Source organism: Triticum dicoccoides, chromosome 7B (genome assembly GCF_002162155.2).
Source record: "Triticum dicoccoides isolate Atlit2015 ecotype Zavitan chromosome 7B, WEW_v2.0, whole genome shotgun sequence".
NCBI classification, from domain to species: Eukaryota; Viridiplantae; Streptophyta; class Magnoliopsida; order Poales; family Poaceae; genus Triticum; species Triticum dicoccoides.
Window position 1 is genome coordinate 442,622,141 of NC_041393.1, and position 9,250 is coordinate 442,631,390.

Genomic DNA, 9,250 nt, shown 5'->3' on the forward strand with positions numbered 1-9,250 from the left:
GAGAAGGCGCTCCAGGAGCGCGAACGCACCATTGACCGGGAGCGCAACACCTGGAAGAGTCCTTCTCCAGTAAGTGCTTTCTTTGTGTTTCGCCGGGTCGGGATCCGGCCTTTCGTCCTTGTTGTCCTTTTTCTGATATGCTTCGCTTTTTCTGGAAGGAGCCTTTCCAAAGATGCAACGGCTGGCCGAGGAAGCCGTCCGCTTTCAGCGCGACCCGACCGGAGTCGTTGGATCCAGAACGGACCCGCGGGTGGCGTGGGCCTTCCCGGAAATCATCGCCGCCGCTGAAGCCCGCCTGCGGGTCTCGGGGGCGCAGATTGGGCAGCGGTCCCAGGCCGGCACCGCGATGACGGCGGCTGATAACCCACAAGTGTAGGGGATCGCAACACCTTTCGAGGGTAAACTATTCAACCCAATGAATATTCTTGAGTATTAGCAGTTGAGTGATCAATTCAACCACACCTAGATAACTTAGTATCTACAACAAAGTATTTAGTAGTATGATAATAAAGGTAACGGTGGCAAAAGTAATGTTTTGGGGTTTTGTAGTAGTTGTAACAGTAGCAACGGAAAAGTAAATAAGCGAAGAACAATATGTGAAAAGCTCATAGGCAATGGATCAGTGATGGATAATTATGTCGGATGCGATTCCTCATGTAATAGCTATCACATAGGGTGACATAGAACTAGCTGCAGTTCATCAATGTAATGTAGGCATGTATTCCGTAAATAGTCATACGTGCTTATGGAAAAGAACTTGCATGACATCTTTTGTCCTACCCTCCCGTGGCAGTGGGGTCCTAGCGGAAACTAAGGGATAATAAGGCCTCCTTTTAGTAGAGAACCGGAACAAAGCATTAACACATAGTGAATACATGAACTCCTCAAACTACGGTCATCACTGAGAAGTATCCTGATTATTGTCACTTCGGGGTTGTCGGATCATAACACATAATAGGTGACTATAGACTTGCAATATAGGATCAAGAACACACATATATTCGTGAAAGCATAATAGGTTCAGATCTGAAATCATGGCACTCGGGCCCTAGTGACAAGCATTAAGCACAACAAAGTCATAGCAACATCAATCTCAGAACATAGTGTATACTAGGGATCAAACACTAACAAACTAACTTAATTACATGGTAAATCTCATCCAACCCATCACCGTCCAGTAAGCCTACGATGGAATTACTCACGCACGGTGGTGAGCATCATGAAATTGGTGATGGAGGATGGTTGATGATGATGGGCGATGAATTCCCCCTCTCCGGAGCCCCGAACGGACTCCAGATCAGCCCTCCCGAGAGAGATTAGGGCTTGGCGGCGGCTCCGTATCGTAAAACGCGATGAAACTTTCTCTAGTTTTTTTCTCCGCGAGACGGAATATATGGAGTTGAAGTTGAGGTCGGCGGACGTCGGGGGGCCCACGAGACAGGGGGCGTGCCCAGGGGTGTTTCAGGACATTCCGAGAACTTTTGTTTTCTACACATAAAACAACATCATGGCAGTTCTGCTGAAAACAGCGTCAGTCCGGGTTAGTTTCATTCAAATTATGCAAGTTAGATTCTAAAACAAGGGCAAAAGTGTTTGGAAAAATAGATACATTGGAGACGTATCAACTCCCTCAAGCTTAAACCTTTGCTTGTCCTCAGGCAATTCAGTTGATAATCTGAAAGTGATAAAGAAAAACTTTTACATACTCTGTTTGCTCTTGTTGTTGTAAACATGCAAAGCCAGCATTCAGGTTTCAGCAAATATTATGAACTAACCATACTCACAATAACACTAAGGTCTCACAATTACTCATACCAATAGCATAATCAGCTAGCGAGCCATAATAATAAAACTCGGATGACAACACTTTCTCAAAACAATCATAACATGATATAACAAAATGGTATCTCGCTAGCCCTTTCTGAGACCGCAAAACATAAATGCAAAGCACCTTTAAAGATCAAGGACTGACTAAACATTGTAATTCATGGTAAAAGAGATCCATTCAAGTCATACCCAATATAAACCAATTATAATGAATGCAAATGACAGTGTTCTCTCCAGCGGGTTCTTTTTAATAAGAGGGATGATGACTCAACATAAAAGTAAATAGATAGGCCCGTCGCAAAGGGAAGCAGAGATTTGTAGAGCTGCCAGAGCTCTATTTTAAAATAGAGATTAAATAACATTTTGAGCGGCATATTTCGCTGTCAACGCAACAACTATGAGATGGCTGTATCTTCCATACTACGTGCATTATAGGCAATTCCCAAATAGAATGGTAAAAGTTTATACTCCCCCAACCACCTAAAAGCATCAATCAAAGGCTTGCTCGAAACAACGAGTGCCTCCAACTAACAATAGCCCTGGGGGAATTTTGTTTAATTATTTTGATTTGCTTTGATCTTTTTGGATCATGGGACTGGGCATCCCGGTTACTGGCCCTTTCTCGTGAATGAGGAGCGGAGTCCACTCCTCTTGAGAATAACCCACCTAGCATGGAAGATATAGGCAGCCCTAGTTGTAACATGAGCTGCTCGAGCATACAAAACAGAATTTCGTTTGAAGGTTTGGAGTTTGGCACATACAAATTTACTTGGAACGGCAGGTAAATACCGCATAAAGGAAGGTATGGTGGACTCATATGGAACAACTTTGGGGTTTAAGGAGTTTGGATGCACAAGCAGTATTCCCGCTTAGTACAAGTGAAAGCTAGCAAAAGACTAGGAGGCGACCAACTGTGAGAGCAACAACAGTCATAAACATGCATTAAAATTAATTCACAGCGAGTACAAGGATGAGTAGGATATAATCCACCATGAATATAAATATCATGAAGGCTATGTTGATTTGTTTCAACTACATGCATGAACATGTGCCAAGTCTAGTCACTCAATTCATTCAAAGGAGGATACCATCCCATCATATCACATCATAATCATTCTAATAGCATGTTGGCACGGAAGGTAAACCATTATAACTCATAGCTAATCAAGCATGGCACAAGCAACTATAATCTCTAAATGTAATTGCAAATATGTTTACTTCATAATAAACTGAATCAGGAACGATGAACTCATCATATTTACAAAAACAAGAGAGGTCGAGTCCATACCAGCTTTTCTCATCTCAACAAATCCATCATATATCATCATTATTGCCTTTCACTTGCACGACTGAATGATGTGTATAATAATAATAGTGCACGTGCATTGGACTAAGCTGGAATCTGCAAGCATTCAACTCAAGAGAGAAGACAGGGTAATATGGGCTCTAAGTTAAATAAACAATCATGCATATGAGAGCCACTAAACAACTTCAATATGGTCTTCTACTCTCGACCCCCAAATAAAAGAAAAGAAAATAAAACTATTTATACGGGAAAGCTCCCAACAAGTAAGAAGAAGAACGAGAAATCTTTTTGGGTTTTCATTTTAATTTCTACTACAAGCATGGAAATTAAATTAACTATTTTTTTTTTGGTTTTTCTCAAGGTTTATCAAACACACAAGAAGAAAACTAGAAAAAGAAATTTAAACTAGCATGGATAATACAATGAAAGAGAATGAGCACCGACGACTAGAATAGTGTGTGAACATGAATGTAAAGTCGGTGAGAAATACGTACTCCCCCAAGCTTAGGCTTTTGGCCTAAGTTGGTCTAATGCCAAGGATAGCCTGGCGGATATCCGTAGTGGTAACTGGGGTCGTATTGAGATGCAGCAGCAAATGCCTCCTGCGCTGCGGCATTTGGCGAGCCGCCTCCGCTCTCCCCTCGTGTTCAGCTGCTTCCTCCCTGGCAACAACATATCTTCCTTTTGCCTGGTAATCAAAAAGGAGAGGAGCAGGAAGAGTAACATGGACAATGTTGCGTCTGTCATAGATTAGTCGATATTGGAGGAATTGTTCATTCCTCCTAAGAAAATGATGGTTAACCATAACGCCATAATATAAATAAGCAGGAGGTAACATCATATCCCCCTCTCGTGGGGCTATACCAAGATAGTTAGCCACACGGGTCGCATAAATTCCTCCAAATAAATCTCCAGCTCTACCCAACCTAAGTGCAACTATTGCCCCCAAGTTATAATCTTTATAACCTAACACGGCACTCTTGGGGACACAAAGATCAGGGACACACATATGACATGCTTCATCTTTACAGTTAATGCATCTACCAATGAAGAGAGCGAAATAATGTATAGCAGGAAAATGAATGCTCCCTATGGTAGCTTGCGCTATGTCCCTAGACTCTCCCACAGTAATACTAGCAAGGAAGTCTCTAAATTCAGATTTGTTGGGATCATTAATATTACCCCACTGCGGAAGTTTGCAAGCAATTGTAAAATCCTCTAAGTCCATGGTATAAGATGTATAATAGATATCAAATAGGATACTAGGAGAATTACATCTACAGTTATATTTAAACCTTCGCACAAAGGAATCAGTCAATTGATAGTACTGAGGACACTTATCTTGTAAGAAGTCCTCTAGATCAGCATTACGCACATATGCATCAAATTCCTCCTTAAAGCCTGCTTCAACCATAAAATCGTCGGATGGCCACTCACAAGCTCGTACATCTTGCGTCCCTAGGTAATTCAATGTCTTGCTCACGTATAGCAATCCTGGGTCCTTTCTTTACCAAGGAACCACCTTGGTACATTCTCCTAGACATAATTCTTTTTTCTGATTTTTTTTGAAATTTTAGTAACTTCAAAATAAAAGTGGATAAAACTAAACAAGATTGATAGCAACTACTCCAACAAGTGCCTAGAGCCTATATCATGCATTAGAATTACTTGGGACCTGATAAATTTGACATGCAAGCTCAAGAACATGGTCACCTATGCAGCAAAAATTTGCAATGAATAAAGCACTAGAACAAAAACTAATTGGACCAATGGAGGAGTCACATACCAAGCAACAATCTCCCAAAGCAGTTTTGTGACTGGAGCTTTGAGCAAGGAGATCGAAAATCGCAGCAAAACGAGCTAGAACTCGTGCTTGAGCTGGATGGGGATTTTTTTGGGAAGAAGATGGAGTGTGTGGGTGCTGGCGTAAGTGGAGGGGGGCCACCATGGGCCCATGAGATAGGGGGACGCGCCCAGGGTAGGTGGGCGCGCCCTCCACTCTCGTGGCCTAGTGCATGCCCCTCCTGCAGTGATTTCAGTGTCTAAAATCCTCAAATATTCCATAAAAAATCATACTAAATTTGCAGGGCATTTGGAGCACTTCTATTTTTGGATATTTTTTTTATTGCACGAATAATTCGGAAAACAGACGGATAATACTATTTTTGCTTTATTTATTCTAAATAACAGAAAGTAAAAAGAGGGTACAGAAGGTTGTGCTTTCTAGTTTCATCCATCTCGTGATCATCAAAATGAATCCACTAACAAGGTTGATCAAGTCTTGTTAACGAACTCATTCCGGATAACACGGAACCAGAGAAATGTCGAATAACACTAAGTTACCTCAACTGGGATATGAAAATCCCCAACAATAAGAATATCATACTCTTTCTTGACAGTAGGGAGAGGATATTCAAAAACTCCAATAATGATAGTTGGAATTTTTCCAATAGAATTGATGCTATGAACTTGAGATTGTTTCCTCGGAAAGTGTACCGTATGCTCATTAGCATTAACATGAAAAGTGACATTGCCTTTGTTGCAATCAATAACAGCCCCTGCAGTATTCAAAAATGGTCTACCAAGGATAATCGACATACTATCGTCCTCGGGAATATCAAGAATAACAAAGTCCTTTAAGATAGTGACATTTGCAACCACAACAGGCACATCCTCACAAATACTGACAGGTATAGCAGTTGATTTATCAGCCATTTGCAAAGATATTTTAGTAGGTGTCAACTTATTCAATTCAAGTCTATGATATAAAGAGAGAGGCATAACACTAACATCGACTCCAAGATCACATAAAGCAGTTCTAACATAATTTCTTTTAATGGAGGGTATAGTTGGTACACCTGGATCTCCAAGTTTCTTTGGTATTCCACCTTTAAAAGTGTAATCAGCAAGCATGGTGGAAATTTCAGCTTCCGGTATCTTTCTTTTATTTGTAATGATATCCTTCATATACTTAGCATAAGGATTTACTTTGAGCATATCAGTCAACCGCATACGTAAGAAATAGGTCTAATAATTTCAGCAAAGCGCTCAAAATCCTCATCATCCTTTGTCTTGGATGGTCTAGGAGGAAAGGGCATGAGTTTCTGAACCCATGGTTCTCTTTCTCTATCGTGCTTCCTAGCAACAAAATCTCTCTTATCATAATGTTGATTCTTTGATTGTGGGTTATCAAGATCAACAACAGGCTCAATCTCTACTTCATTGTTTTTGCTAGGTTGAGCATCAACATGAACATTATCACTAACATTGTCACTAGGTTCATGTTCATCACCTGATTGTGTTTCAGCATCAGAAACAGAAATATCATTGGGATTCTAAGGTGTGTCTACAGTAGGTTCACTAGAAGCATGCAAAGTCCTATCGATCGTTTTTCTTTTTCTTCTTTTTAGAAGAACTAGGTGCCTCTAAATTATTTGTCTGAGAATCTTGCTCAATTCTCTTAGGGTGGCCTTCTGGATACAAAGGTTCCTGAGTCATTCTACCAGTTCTAGTAGCCACTCTAACACCAAAGTCATTTTTTATATTTAATTCATCAAGCAAATCGTTTTGAGATTTAAGTACTTGCTCAGCTTGAGTAGCAACCATAGAAGCATATTTGCTAATGAGTTTAAGTTCACCTTTAACTCTAGCCATATTATCGCTCACGTGTCCTATCTCGAAAGCATTATTCTTTAACTCTCTACCAACATAAGCATTAAAACTTTCTGGTCTAGCCATAAAGTCATCAAATTCATCTAAGCATGGGCTATGAAATTTAGTAGAAGGAATTTCAACTTTATCATATCTATCGAGAGAATTTACCTTTACTACCTGTGTCGGGTTATCAAGACAATGTGGTTCTTCAACAGGCGGTATATTAAGACAATGTATTTTTTCAATAGGTGGTAAATTCTTAACATCTTCAACTTTAATACCTTTTTCTTTCATTGATTTCTTTGCCTCTTGCATATCTTCAGGACTAAGAAATAAAACACCTCTCTTCTTCGGAGTGGGTTTAGGAATAGGCTCAGGAGTTGGCTCAATTGGTTCAGGAATTGCCTCAGGAATAGGCTCAGTAAGAGTCCAATTATTTTCATTAGTCAACATATAATTCGATAGTAATTCAGCTTCGTCAACTGTTCTTTCCCTGAAAACACAACCAGCACAACTATCCATGTAGTCCTTGGAAGCATCGGTTAGTCCATTATAAAAGATATCAAGTTTTTCATTTTTCTTAAGAGGATGATTAGGCAAAGCATTAAGTAATCGGAGAAGCCTCCCCCAAGCTTGTGGGAGACTCTCTTCTTTGTTTTGCACAAAATTATATATTTCCCGCAATGCAGCTTGTTTCTTATGAGCAGGGAAATATTTAGCAGAGAAGTAATAAATCATATCCTGGGGACTACGCACACAACCAGGAGCAAGAGAATTATACCAAGTCTTAGCATCACCCTTTAATGGGAACGAAAATATCTTAAGGATATAATAATAGCAAGATTTATTATCATGAGTAAACAGGGTGGCTATATCATTCAACTTGGTAAGATGTGCCACAACAGTTTCAAATTCAAGGCCATAAAAAGGATCAGATTCAACTAAAGTAATAATCTCAGGATCAACAAAGAATTCATAATCCTTATCAATAACAGAGATAGGTGAAGTAGCAAAAGCAGAGTTAGGTTTCATTCTAGTATTAAGAGACTGCTACTTCCATTTAGCTAATAATTTCTTAAGATCATATCTATCATTGCAAGCAAAGATAGCTCTAGCAGCTTCTTCATTCATAACATAACCCTCAGGAACAACAGGCAATTCATAATCATTTGGAGAACTTTGATCATCACTATCATCAGTAATAGCATCTTCAATAATTTCATTCTCTCTAGCCCTAGCAAGTTGTTCATCAAGAAATTCACCTAATGGCAAGGTAGTATCACGCACAGAAGTAGTTTCATCATAAGTATCATGCATAGTAGAAGTGGCATCATCAATAACATGAGACATATCAGAATTCATAGCAGTAGCAGGTTTAGGTGTCGCAAGCTTACTCAAAACAGAAGGAGAATCTAGCGCAGAGCTAGATGGCAGTGCCTTACCTCCCCACGTAGTTGAGGGAAAAATCGTAGTTTTCGCATGTTTCAAGTTATTCATAGTGATAAACAGATATAAATCCCAAGTGACTTGGAGAATAGAGCTATGCTCCCCGGCAACGGCGCCAGAAATTAGTCTTGATAACCCACAAGTTTAGGGGACCGCAACAGCTTTAGAGGGTAAAGTATTCAACCCAAATTTATTGATTCGACAAAAGGGGAGCCAAAGAATATTCTTGAGTATTAGCAGTTTAGTTGTCAATTCAACCACACCTGGATAACTTAGTATCTGCAGCAAAGTATTTAGTAGCAAAGTAGTATGATAATAAAGGTAACGGTGGCAAAAGTAATGTTTTGGGGTTTTGTAGTAGTTGTAACAGTAGCAACGGAAAAGTAAATAAGCGAAGAATAATATGTTAAAAGCTTGTAGGCAATGGATCAGTGATGGATAATTTTGTCGGATGTGATTCCTCATGTAATAGCTATAACATAGGGTGACAAAGAACTAGCTCTAGTTCATCAATGTAATGTAGGCATGCACTACAAAAAAAAAGACACATCCATCACATTTTGGGCCGAACGAAATTTTTTTCTGTCATACATATGACACTTCTATGACGATAATTGTGACAAAACCCGGTATCATGATAGATGTGGTGGGCTCCTACTTCTATGACAAAAAATCATGACAGAAAATGGGCTTTTCGTCCTAGGCGGGCCGGAGACGCAGCTACATGACATTCTTTGGGCCGTCCATGACGGAAAAAACCGTGGTACAAGCGAGGGGGAGGAAAATTTCGGGGAGTTGCCGGTTACGGTGGGAGAGCGATGTGCGTTTCTCTCGTACGTACGCGCGTGTGTGTGAGGCGTTGGCTCTAACTGAAGCCGAGCGAGGCGTTGGGTTCTAACTGAACCCGAGTGATTGCAATGCAGGCTACGCGTTACTGAACTCGAGCGATCGATCGATGGCTGTTAACTGAACCCGATGGAGTGATTCCTTCACTACTGCTGCTAACTGAAGCCGATC